The 11,792-nt window shown below is 41.7% G+C and overlaps 1 protein-coding gene across 1 annotated transcript in view; it reads right to left on the minus strand.

The window, feature by feature from the left end:
• The window catches only part of Ncoa3 (nuclear receptor coactivator 3), an 88,818-nt gene that overhangs the window by 39,427 nt on the left and 37,599 nt on the right, over positions 1-11,792 (minus strand). Inside the window, exon 2 of the mRNA XM_041670405.1 lies at positions 6,321-6,401. The gene's annotated coding sequence lies outside the window, so the exon portion shown is untranslated. The remainder of the gene's footprint in view (positions 1-6,320; positions 6,402-11,792) is intronic.

Genomic DNA, 11,792 nt, shown 5'->3' on the forward strand with positions numbered 1-11,792 from the left:
TCAATTGAAATAAATTTAAAAAAAAAAATCAGAGCAAAGATACTGGCAACTTAACCTGACTAAACCATAAGTGTCTTTCGCTATACAGCATCCTTTTAAGATGATTTCATTATTAATACCAAGAGACTAGGGATTCTTACATTTCTTCCTAAAACAACTTATCAAAAACCCAAATAAAAACTCATATATACAAAAATAATCTTTGCTTCTTAGGTCCTGGGAAGGAAGGGAAGCCTGCAGGCAGAGTCGTGTCTAGAAATGCAAAGACAGTAGAACTACATCTGGATGGGGCCACTGTGTCTTCTGCAGTCTGAGCATGCTCTTGCAGCAAGCCAGTGTGATCTGCACACCGATGGGGCCGGGACTCTGATGGGTCCTGGTACCTGAGGCCTGTGCCCACCACAGAAAGCACTTCTTTCTTTGACGAGCTTACCAACACACGACGACTCTGTGCTTTATTCTAAAACCCCTTTTAGCTATCACCACAATCAAATTTTAAAAAGCTAAGCAACAAAATTAAAAATTATTTCAGTTCTACTCATGTCATCTTTCAGAACACTTTCCCACAGTTATCTGCAGGGCTTTATTCCTCTAATTCCCTCTTCTACATTCTGGTCACATTTCAGAGTATGGAAATGAAAGAAGGCTGGCTCACAGGTGACACTGCAAGACCACAATGTGAAGATGCTGTATTTTTCCTCTAATGGTTTTAAAGCTAGGCCGAACAGAAGCTCTCACAGAAATGAATCAAACATCCTGCACTACTCACTTTCGATGCTTGCGTACTCGCAATGTATTTAATACACAAAGCCCACTAAAATATTTAGTTTCTCATATTAATGATAAGTAATGCATTTCATTTCAAGCTTAGAAACACATCTTAAGCATGTGTGCACATGAAAAGCTTTAAAGTTGCTTGAAAATGTGAAAACAAATAAGATTTGTTAGCCTTGCTCAATATCAGCTGCCATGCACTCCTGTCTGACGCATACTATTTCACAAAGCAAAGACCTAGAAGAGGCAATTTGGAATCCACCAGCTGCAGACACTGATTACATACAGCAAATTCTACCCAAGGTCAGACGTGTAGGTTTTCAATATCAACTTCTAAATAGCTCTGTACCTTTGTTTTGCCTTTTGAGACAGGGTCTGTGTACTACTGACTAGCCTGGAGCTTGCTATGTAGAGCAGACTAGCCTCATAGAGAGCTACTTGCCTTTACCATCTGAGTGTGGGATTAACAGACTGTTCAGCCACACCCAGACTAACGTTCTTTTGAAAATAGATTTAGAAATGAAAAATGCTAGGAAAATAATTACAAGTGTGGCCCCTACAAGCTACAACCACTTATAAGACTATTTTCATTAGTTCATCCTGCAAATTGTTAGGCTGGGATTTAGACCAATTACATTTCCTAATTTTCAAAATTAGGTACTATAAGAAGCATATTATTACTGACCTGAAGGCTTATTTTGTATTTTTGTATGTTTTGCATGTGTGTGTGTTGAACTCAAGAGCCCCATGAATACACGCAAGGCAAGCACTCTATCATCTAAGCTACAACCTGTGTCTTTGATCCAATTTTTTTGTGTAATTGTCTATGTTAAATAAAACTCTTTCATGAACAAAAACAAAAATTTATCCAATTCTGCAGGTTAAAAAAAACAACAACAACAACAGTGACTGTATTAACCAAAGATGAGTTCAGGGCTGAAGAGAAGATGTTCAGTGCTTGAAAGCACTTGTTCTCTAGCCAAGGACCAGGGTTCATTTCCCAGCAGCCACACGGTAACTCACATTCATCTGTAAGCCCAGTTCCGGGGGAGCCAACAGACCACACATGTGGCACACATACACACATGTAGGCAAAACATTCATCATCATAACATAAGTAAGCCTTAAAAAAAGATAAATTTGCATGTCAAGAGAGGTGCCACACTGAATACACAGATAAAAACATGGAGTTTGGGTACAATCTGGGCTATTATAGAAAGATCCTGTATCAAAAAAATACATATATGCAAATAAATTCTAAAGTATTCATTACACATTCCAAGAGTGCCGTACTTATAGGAAACTACTTCAACTGCAGGTCTGACTTCAGTAATGGAAAATTCCTGTCAAGAGTTGCTTGTTTAAAGCATCTTATACAATATGTGATCTCTGTTCAGTAAGCCATAGCAGTGTACACTTATACTCCCAGCACTTGGGAAACTCAGGCAGAAAGACTGTGCAAGAGGTCAGTCTGAACCACAGACAAGTACCAGATTAGCCAGGGTATCAGAGCCAAAACTGCATCTCAAAAAGCTTAAAGATCGTTACAATAAAGTAAGCTGCTATTATTAAATTTATTTGGGGGTAAGGGGTTGATGTACATGCCAGTGCGTGCCATAGCACAACACAGCACCCACTTGGTTAAGGCTTCTACATCTAGCTGCCCTGGAGCTTCAGGGAGCTTCTCCTGTCTCCACCTCTCATCTCAGCTTATGAGTTCTGAACTACAGATGGAGGCCACTGCACCTGACTTTTCAGGGGTGGGGCTGTGTTATGGAAATGACACTCAGGTTATCAGGCTCATGCAGTTAGGCCTGTCATCTGAGCCATCATCTTGGCACAAAAGCTACATTATATTCAAAATATTGAATATATAAATTCTAATGAAGCCATGCCAAAAAAGATATGTTACAAAATTTAATTATGCAGAATACAATCTTATAAACCATCATTAAATTTAAAAGGGAAGTATATTCGACCAATTTTAGTAGGAGGAGGAGTAGTAGTGTTTAAAGCTAAACAAGGAGTTGGAGGGGTGGCTTAGCAGTGGCTACTCTTGTGTCTGATTCCCAGCACCCACATGATAGCTCACAATTATCTGTAATTCCAGATCCATGAGTTCTGATGCCCTCCTCCGGACTCTGCAGGCACTACATGCATGTGGTGCATAGACATACAAGCAGGCAAACACCCAAACACATTAAATAAATCAGATCATACACACACAAAATAATGCTCATTAGTGTCTTAAATTTTAAAACAGTTCATCTGACATGGTGCAGATAATACATACTATTTATTACTCCCATTTCATCCTACAGAACAGTGGGCTAGAAGGAAGAAGAGCTGTAACAGAGAGAGAACAAACTCACTAACACTGGTGAAGTTCAGCACCACATCAACACAACAGAGGAAAAGAACTGGACGCCTGAGTCACAATATCAGGAATTTCACTCTTCCTCACAGACTGCACTCTGTGAGGAAGAGTAAACAAGCCACTTAATGCCAGTCAGTAACTATCATTAGTACCGGCTGGGTTGTCTTTCTTCTGGTTTTCTTTTTAAGAGAGAGAAAAAAAATATGAGGGCGGGGGGGGGGGGGGGGGAATTGTGGAGGAGAATAGATATGACCAAAAAAAGATTTATGGTCTGTTTAAAAAAAAACAAACAAACACAACTTTCTTGGGGCTCGGGAGGCAAAGGCAGGCAGAGCTCTGAGTTTGAGGCGAGCCTGGTCTACACGACAAGTTCCAGGACAGCCAGGTCTACATAGAGAAATCCTATCTCAAAAAAATTTAAAAAAAAATTTAAAAAAAAAAAAAAAACTTTTGCTAGCTTGGAGGAGACCATACCTACTAAAACTTCATTCTACCACCTTAGCAGGTCACCAATAGCAAACCAAAGACTGTACTCTTCATTTGTTCAGGCTCAGAGTGGGAGGTGTTTAGGTCTGGCTTTTGTACATAAGGTCTGTGGTTCCAGGCTGTCCTGGAACTCACCATGGAACTGACCGGGCTCATTCTCCTAATGCTGGGGTTACAGGCATATGCTAAATCACGAACAATCCAGTATTAACTTACCCCCCACAAATATCTCCTTTAAAGGGGAATATTAGCATTCAGCACTGTGTGTGCACAAGAACAGTGCTCAAAGGGTTGTAGAAAGAGCATCATTGAGTTCAAAGCCAGCCTGGGCTACAGAGTGAGGCCCTATCATCCTCTCCAGGCTGAGCTACATAGTGAGAATGTTACTCTCACTAGCAATCTTGTACTTTAATGAGTGGGGAGAAACATTAAGTAGATAAGAGTCTCTACATGAAGTACCAGATCTGTCAACCACAAAAACTTAGAGTTGGAAAGAACCTGAGAGCTGTAAAGTGTACAAATTGATCATTATGAGAACTTATGAAAGACCACAGTCCTGTCCCACTAGCTTCTCTACTACAAACTGGCCATCTGTGCTTCCTGGCCTTACGCTGAGAGTCACTCTCTCTAGGCAGGCAACTGGCAAGATTAATGATCCATACACCCCAAAAGAAAATAAGACTGAAAACAGTCAGTTAACTGTTTGGCTTTAAGGCAGCATCCTTTCTAAGTTCCTATAACTAGGGCTTGTATTTAATAAGATAGCATATAATCAAAGCAATGTTTCTCAAATTAAAATGAAGGACAGCCTAGCAGTCATTCCTCTGCCAGTGATATTTTGTTCACATTGATTCACTATAACCTTTTAATTTTTTTTGTTTGTTTTGTTTTGTTTTGTTTTTTCGAGACAGGATTTCTCTGTAGTTTTGAAGCCTATCTCTTGCAGACCAGGCTGGCCTCGAACTCACAGAGATCTGCCTGCCCCTGCCTCTGCCTCCAGAGTACTGGGATTAAAGACATGCACTACCACTGCCCAGCTCTTTTAATGATATTTTGCATGGAGAAAGGGAACATAATATATGTGTAGGTAAAGGACAACTTGAGGACATCCCCCCCAACATACGGGTCTCAGATTAAACTCAGGTTGTCAGGCTTGGCAGCAGGTGCCTTTACCAGCTGAGCCATCTCACCAACCCATCAGGAGAACTTTTAGAATGAGAATTTTAGTTAAGTGTTACATAAAAAGACAACTAAAATCTACTCCATCTACACTGTGCATCTACTACATTGAGAGGGTTCATCTTGACTGGCAGCTTGATTGGACTGAGCCACCAGTGCCTAGGGTTTTCATGAGCCCTTCTGGGTACATCTGTGAACTCTCTTGCAGAGCTGGCAAGTGAACAGTGAAGGACAGGGTAAAGGACTGTCCTGACTGTAGGTGGCACCATCCAATAGGCCAAAGAACCATAGAGCAGGAAAGCGAGGAGGGTGCCTACAAGCTCTGGATTAATTCGTAAGTATAAACAATACAAACGGAAATCAGGATAGGTGCCTAACTAATTGGGGGTTTAGACTGGTGGCTTAACGGGAGAAGCTTTGAGCATTCTCAGCAGGTGGCTGTAAGCTGAGCAGTACCCCAGGCACTGTCCCTTTTTCTCTGTAAACGGGAAAAGGAACATAAGAAAATCGTGCATCAAAATTACAAACGCATAGAAACAGCAGATAAGGAAGCAGCAAGGGGACACGGGCAAGTGAGAAACTGCTGCAGCTCCAAGTTACAGATCTTGACCTAGAGAAGGCTAAACTTAGAAAGTGAGACAAAAGGACAGGAAAATAGCAAACTAGATAAAGCCTGTTTAGTAACGTATTCAAGGAGGGTGGGATTCAAATACCCAGACAGATTTCAGGACTAACTAAGCAAGAACTGGCAGGATAATACACACTTAGCTGGGCAAAGTGAACTGCTTTCTAAGCGATCCAGCAGCTTTTTCGATTTTATTTTACTATTATGATGTAATATTAAAGGTTAAGAATGGAGCTAGAGGGCTGGAGAGATGGCTCAGCGGTTAAGAGCACTGCCTGCTCTTCCAAAGGTCCTGAGTTCAATTCCCAGCAACCACATGGTGGCTCACAACCATCTGTAATGAGGTCTGGTGCCCTCTTCTGGCCTGCAGGTATACACACAAACTGAATATTGTATACATAATAAGTAAATAAATATTTAAAAAAAAAAAAAAGAATGGAGCTAGATAAAATGTCATCTGTCTGCACAAGTGATCGGGGGGAAATAGCAAACCTGAGTGGCGGCTGATTCCAATTTGCTTTTTAGACAGGGTTCACCTTGTGGCCTTGGCTGGCCTGCCTCTGCAGGGACTAAAGCATGTTCCACCACCCACTCCAGGCAGATTCCAATTTTAACCAAAAACCTTAGAATATTCACACACAGAGGCAGGAAGAGCTGCTTTCCCTCCTGTCCCCACAGAGTATGTTTGTCAGTATACTATAGACAAACGTACACCTATGTGTTTGTTCAACCAAGTCCACTTGCTGAACCATCATCGAAAGAAGCACATTAAGCACAAAGCAAGTTAAAGACACAAAGCAAAAGGCAAAGCCTTCGGGCAATTCAAGTAAAAAAGAAAATTACAGCAATCAAGTCAAGGAAAGTGCACAAATTACCTACCTGGCAGCCCGGTCAGTGAGGTTCAGGTAGGAGCTTATTTTTACCGATCTCTGAGCCCGTTGTTCAACAAATCTTTTGATCCTAAGGACAAAAAGGGTGTGTGTGTGAATTTTATTGTCTTTTCTTCAAATTAAGCATTATTATTATCATTACTGTTATTATTATTACTCCCAACTCTCCCTTCAGCATGAGAAAACCATTACATGATGGCTCCTCTGGGAATCAGATGCCTTTTTGACCAGATCAATACTTGCAATTTTTAGCTGGGCGGTGATGGCGCACGCCTTTAATCCTAGCTCTTGGGAGGCAGAGGCAAGTGGATCTCTGTGAGTTCGAAGCCAGCGTGGTCTACAAGAGCTAGTTTCAGGACAGGCTTCAAAGCTACAAAGAAACCCTGTCTCGAAAGAAAGAAAAAAACTTGCAATTTTTATTTTTAAAAAAAAGTTAAGCACAGCATTCACAATGTGATGGTCATAGATGACAGCAGGGTTTCTGCAGGGCACTACCAACACCAATGCCCATGAGAAAGGATCAATCTGACTTCAAACCATTTACTACAGTCACTTAATGCTTTATAAATATGTGTAGTCCTAGGCAAGGCAACCTGAAAAATACAATGAAAGTAACAGCCTTGGTTTCCCAAAACGGCCTTTAGGGAAGGAAAAAAAAAAAAAAAAAACAGCCAGGCGGTAGTGGTGCATAGCTTTAATCCTAGCACTTGGGAGGCCGAGGCCAGTCTGGTGAATTAGTTCCAGGACAGGCTCCAAAGCTACAAAGAAACCCTGTCTCGAAAAATCAAGAGAGAGAGCGAGAGAGCGAGAGAGCGAGAGAGAGAAATAGCCAACCTCCTTCAAAAGTCTATCCTCTCATTTTGTCTACATTCTCCTCCCCAAAACACTCTAGGGAAGGGGGACAGGATACGGCAGGCTGGTTACTAACTATCCCAACACCAGGGAAGATGGGGTCCTGCTGATGGATGCAGCAGAGTCTGTAGAGGGGGCCCTTTGATGGCTAAGGGCATACACTGCTCTTGCAGAGAACCTGAGTTGGTTTTCTAATACCCTTGTCAGGTTACTCACAGCCACCTATAACTCCTGATCTCTGGCCTCAAGGAGCACTACACTCATGTTCGGATACACACATAATCAAAAATAAAAATTAATACTATAAAAAAGAAATCATAGTGCCACCATTAACTGGGGAAAAGCAAAAGCAGGCACAAACGGGCACTAAAGTTTCTGAAACAAAAGTGATGTCCAGGCCGGGCGATGGTGGCGCACGCCTTTAATCCCAGCACTCGGGAGGCAGAGGTAGGCGGATCTCTGTGAGTTCGAGACCAGCCTGGTCTACGGAGCTAGTTCCAGGACAGGCTCTAAAGCCACAGAGAAACCCTGTCTCGAAAAACAAAAAAACAAAAAAAAAAAAAAGTGATGTCCATGAAATTGGCATTTGATGAGCATCAAACAGGCAGGGATGAAAAAAGCACCACAACATGAGTAATCCTGAAGCACTGTTAAGATGGAAATTAAGACAAATCCAAAACTATTCATGAAACAGGCAATCTCTGCAAATATTACCCGGATTTATTAAACATCTTGCTAATTCTTCACAGTAAATGACAAAAGTACAACCACATGCGTCTGCAGTCCCAGAGTTAAAAAGGCAAAGGCAGGAAGATGGCTAGTTCCAGGCCAGCCTGGGCTACACAGCCAAATCCTCTCTCAAAAACAGGGTTGAGGCCAAAGTTCACTGTGAAGGCTTGCCAGTGTGCACAAAAGCCCAGATCCAACCCCAAGACCACCACACCCCAAAAGGCAAAGATGATAAAAACACATTTTACAGGATGTCTTTATTATTTGTGTGTGCACGTGCGCGCATCCCTATATCCCATGACAGAAATATGGATGTTAGAAGACAGCTTTCAAAAACCTGTTCTCTCCACCATGGGCCCAATTTCAGTTCAGTCTTGGCAAAAAACACCTTTACCCACTGAACCATCCTGCAAACTCCAGTAACACTTTATATAATATTGGTCATTTGTAGCCAGGCAGTGGTGCCACAAGCCTTTACTCCCAGCACTAGGGAGGCGGAGACAGGCGAATCTGAGAGGCCAGCCTGGTCTACAGAGTGAGTTCCAGGACAGCCAGGACTACAAAGGAAAAAAAAAAAAAAAAAGAAACAGGAAAGAGGAAGAAAGAAAATATTAGCCATTTGTCTAAAAATTACATGAAAGACAGGATACATAATAGGAATGCATAAAATGCAATTGAAAGTGAAAGCTTTTAGCTTAGCACATGCAGGAAGTAAAGCCAGGCATTCTGCCGAACAGTCTCCACCCTCACAGAGATCAGGGGACACAGAGGGGAGCAGAAGGAGATCAGGTGGACTAGAGCAAGCACAATGGCACACAGCATGAAAATATAATGAACCCAAAACTGTGTATGCTAACCTAAAACATTAAAAGCTTTATTATTTTTTTAATGCGGCCACACCTTTAACTCCAGCATCAGGCTAGCCAGTTACACAGCGAGTCTAAATGTTGTGGAGACAAGTCATTCTGCTTCTACGTGCCTAAAGGCTAAAAGACCACAAAACCCTAATGGCAGGGCAGTGTGTGAACTGGCTGAGCTCACGTTAGTAAGCACCTCGTTAGAAAGGGAGCAACATGTCAGCAAGCTGCTTGCAGCTGCTTGCTCTGCTGCTCTTCCCTCTCTTCCTTTCTCTCCATCTCACCCACTCTCTGGCTCTCTGAAAAGCTGGGTAGAGCCTAGCACACTAAATAAATACAGCAAAGGGGGTGGTAGTGGGGGTGGGAGTGGGGGTGGGCGGTGAGCAGGCTCCACCAGTAGAAGGCTTTCCACAGGAACTGCTACAGGGTCAAAAGTTTACAGTGGTTTCAATTTCACCTTTTAGCAGCCAATCAGGAAACAGAGACTGCACTGACCCTCGGGCTGCAGAAGCATTAACTCCCTGGCTACCGAGGCCGCTGCTGCTCCTCCAAAGCCTCCTCTCAAGAAGCAGGAGAGGTAAAATGGCACCCGACAACCCTAAATTCACGTGACTTTATTTTAAACAGGAGTTTAAGAAGAAAAATGATTTGATAATTATCCTCTTTCTCCTTCAAGTCAGAGTTTATCTTAAGAGCATCCAATAAACCAATCAATAACGCTAGTGAAGACAAAGAATTAATCAGGGAAGGTTAGGAAAAGATTTTCCTCCTTGAGGCTTCAATTCTACCAACAACCTACAATGATAGAAGATGATACCGGTTTAGTGCCCTATAAATGCTTTAAAAAGAAAACCTCAGTAATGAAGCCCATTAATTACAGTGTTTAGCTCCCACTCCCTCAGGTCATTGATACAAACTGTCGTGTGCTGTCCTTTTCACAAGGAGTCTACAGAAATATAGCTAGAGCTTCTAAGGAGCCATTTGTCTCCCTCTACCCTTCTCACCAAGCCCTCCAGGACCCAGCACAGCCCTCTGCGCACAGAAAACTGAAAAGTAAAGTCTTTTGGCAATAGACAGAGCTGTCCTCCTGATCATTTTTTATAAGTTTCCGGCAAATGCAGAAAAAAAAAAATCAATGCATTAATCTATTCACTACCATTGTCAGCATTCTGTACTAACAGTGAGCAGGTCAAGATGAAGGGGGGGGGCAAGCAGACAAGAGTACACAGGGGCATGAGTGTGTGCACGCACACACACACATATTCTCTTCTCTTCCCCCCCCCATACCCCTCCCCACACCCCTCCCCACACACCACCCCAGGACAATGAGGCAGGAAGATGCTAAAGCTTGAAGCAGCATGACTACTTGGGATTGACATTTGAGTTGGATTTTTTTGACTTGGTTTTTGTTGTTTGTTTTTAAGGGATGGTTGTAGGATAGGTTAAATCAGTTTCTCTAGAGCTCCAGGCCAGCCATGGCTACACAGAGAAACCCTGTCTTGAATTACCAAAAAAAAAGAAAAAAAAAAAGCAATCTCTCTCTCTCTGTCTGTTTCCAGTTCCAGTGGCTAAGAACCAGCAGCAGTCCTTGTGTCTTAGCCTCAAAGTGCTGGAAATGCATGTGGGAGAGTCGCTATTCCTTAAAGCACACAAGGGGAACAGCTGTACACACTCTCCTACCAAAATGATCTACTAAATCCTAAATTTATAGATAAGCTGATTTATAGACAGGAATATTCCCCTCATTGATATGTCAATTGGCTGAATTTTTGCAGTTTTACAGGCCTGGATTTGAGACCCATACCAGCACCACCACTAAATACTAAAATGGGCCCATATAGTATAGTAGATTTTATCCAAACCAAGAATATCAAATAGCCAGCTATTTCTGAAACACCAGAAGTAAGGAATATACAGAAGTGCCTCACTTACCACACAACAGCCAAAGGCCCAGAGCACTGCAGACTGTCCTCACTGCACAAACATCTACACAGCAACTTGATGTACAAGGTTCAGACCATAATAAAATCAGGGATGATGTACATCGTTTTCAACTTGGAATTATAAAAGTAATTTTCTACTAATAATTTAACCCCATGATATAAATTTATAAATAAGTCTGATTTTTAAAATACATCTAGTTCAGTCTTTTTAAATACAGCTTGCAGAAGTGTGCACACTGTTTGTACGTGCATTTAATTTGTTTTCTTTTTACAGGATGGCATCATTTTGAAGGAAAATGGATGCGACAAAATTTTACATCAAGTCAGCACGTTAGCCAGAAGCTTTTTTGTGTGTTCTGAATTTGATTAATACAAGCCAAGGTCACTTCCTGAACGATGCCTACCACTGCAGCTGCAAGCAAAGACTAGCATGAGGCTGAGGGGAGAAAGTGGGTGATGGTATTTAGTAACACTTGGATAGATTCCATTTCCACCCAGTTATCTTGGCAAGATCCTGCAATATAAGGATAAAAAACATTTCTATTCCTTAATATTTAAACAGAAATGTAATTCAATATGCATAGTGTTCGTGTCAGAATTCTATCTGAAATGTCCTTCTTGATAATGTGCAAAAAACATTTTAACTACAAAAAACTATACAAATAATACTAAATGCCAAACTAAACTAACTAGCACTACAAGATGACCTGAACCTAGCGTGCAAATGCCTGAAGGAAGATCTAAGCCCTTACAGAGAACAGAATTAGACTCCCAGTTCCTTCACCCGAAACCAGAAAAGGCCCAAGTCACAGGAAAAATCTAAAACTTATTAAAAAATTCATGAAATTTTATTCTGACATGCAATTGAACTTTTACCTGTCAGCATTATGCAAATGTTATTGTGTCTTAAAAATTCTCAGAGTATACACTAATAGCAAGTAGAATAACTCCAGTTTCAGCAACAGGAATGTATCAATGTCAACGAGCATAGCTAGGAAACCTAAACACACTCCATACCCCGCCTATAACACTCTGTGTCCTACACAGCTCAGAGAACTGGATAGCACACCAGGCAGAGTC

Source organism: Microtus oregoni, unplaced genomic scaffold, assembly GCF_018167655.1.
Source record: "Microtus oregoni isolate MIOR12 unplaced genomic scaffold, Mior012 000020F_ref0000438, whole genome shotgun sequence".
In the NCBI taxonomy this organism is placed as follows: domain Eukaryota; kingdom Metazoa; phylum Chordata; class Mammalia; order Rodentia; family Cricetidae; genus Microtus; species Microtus oregoni.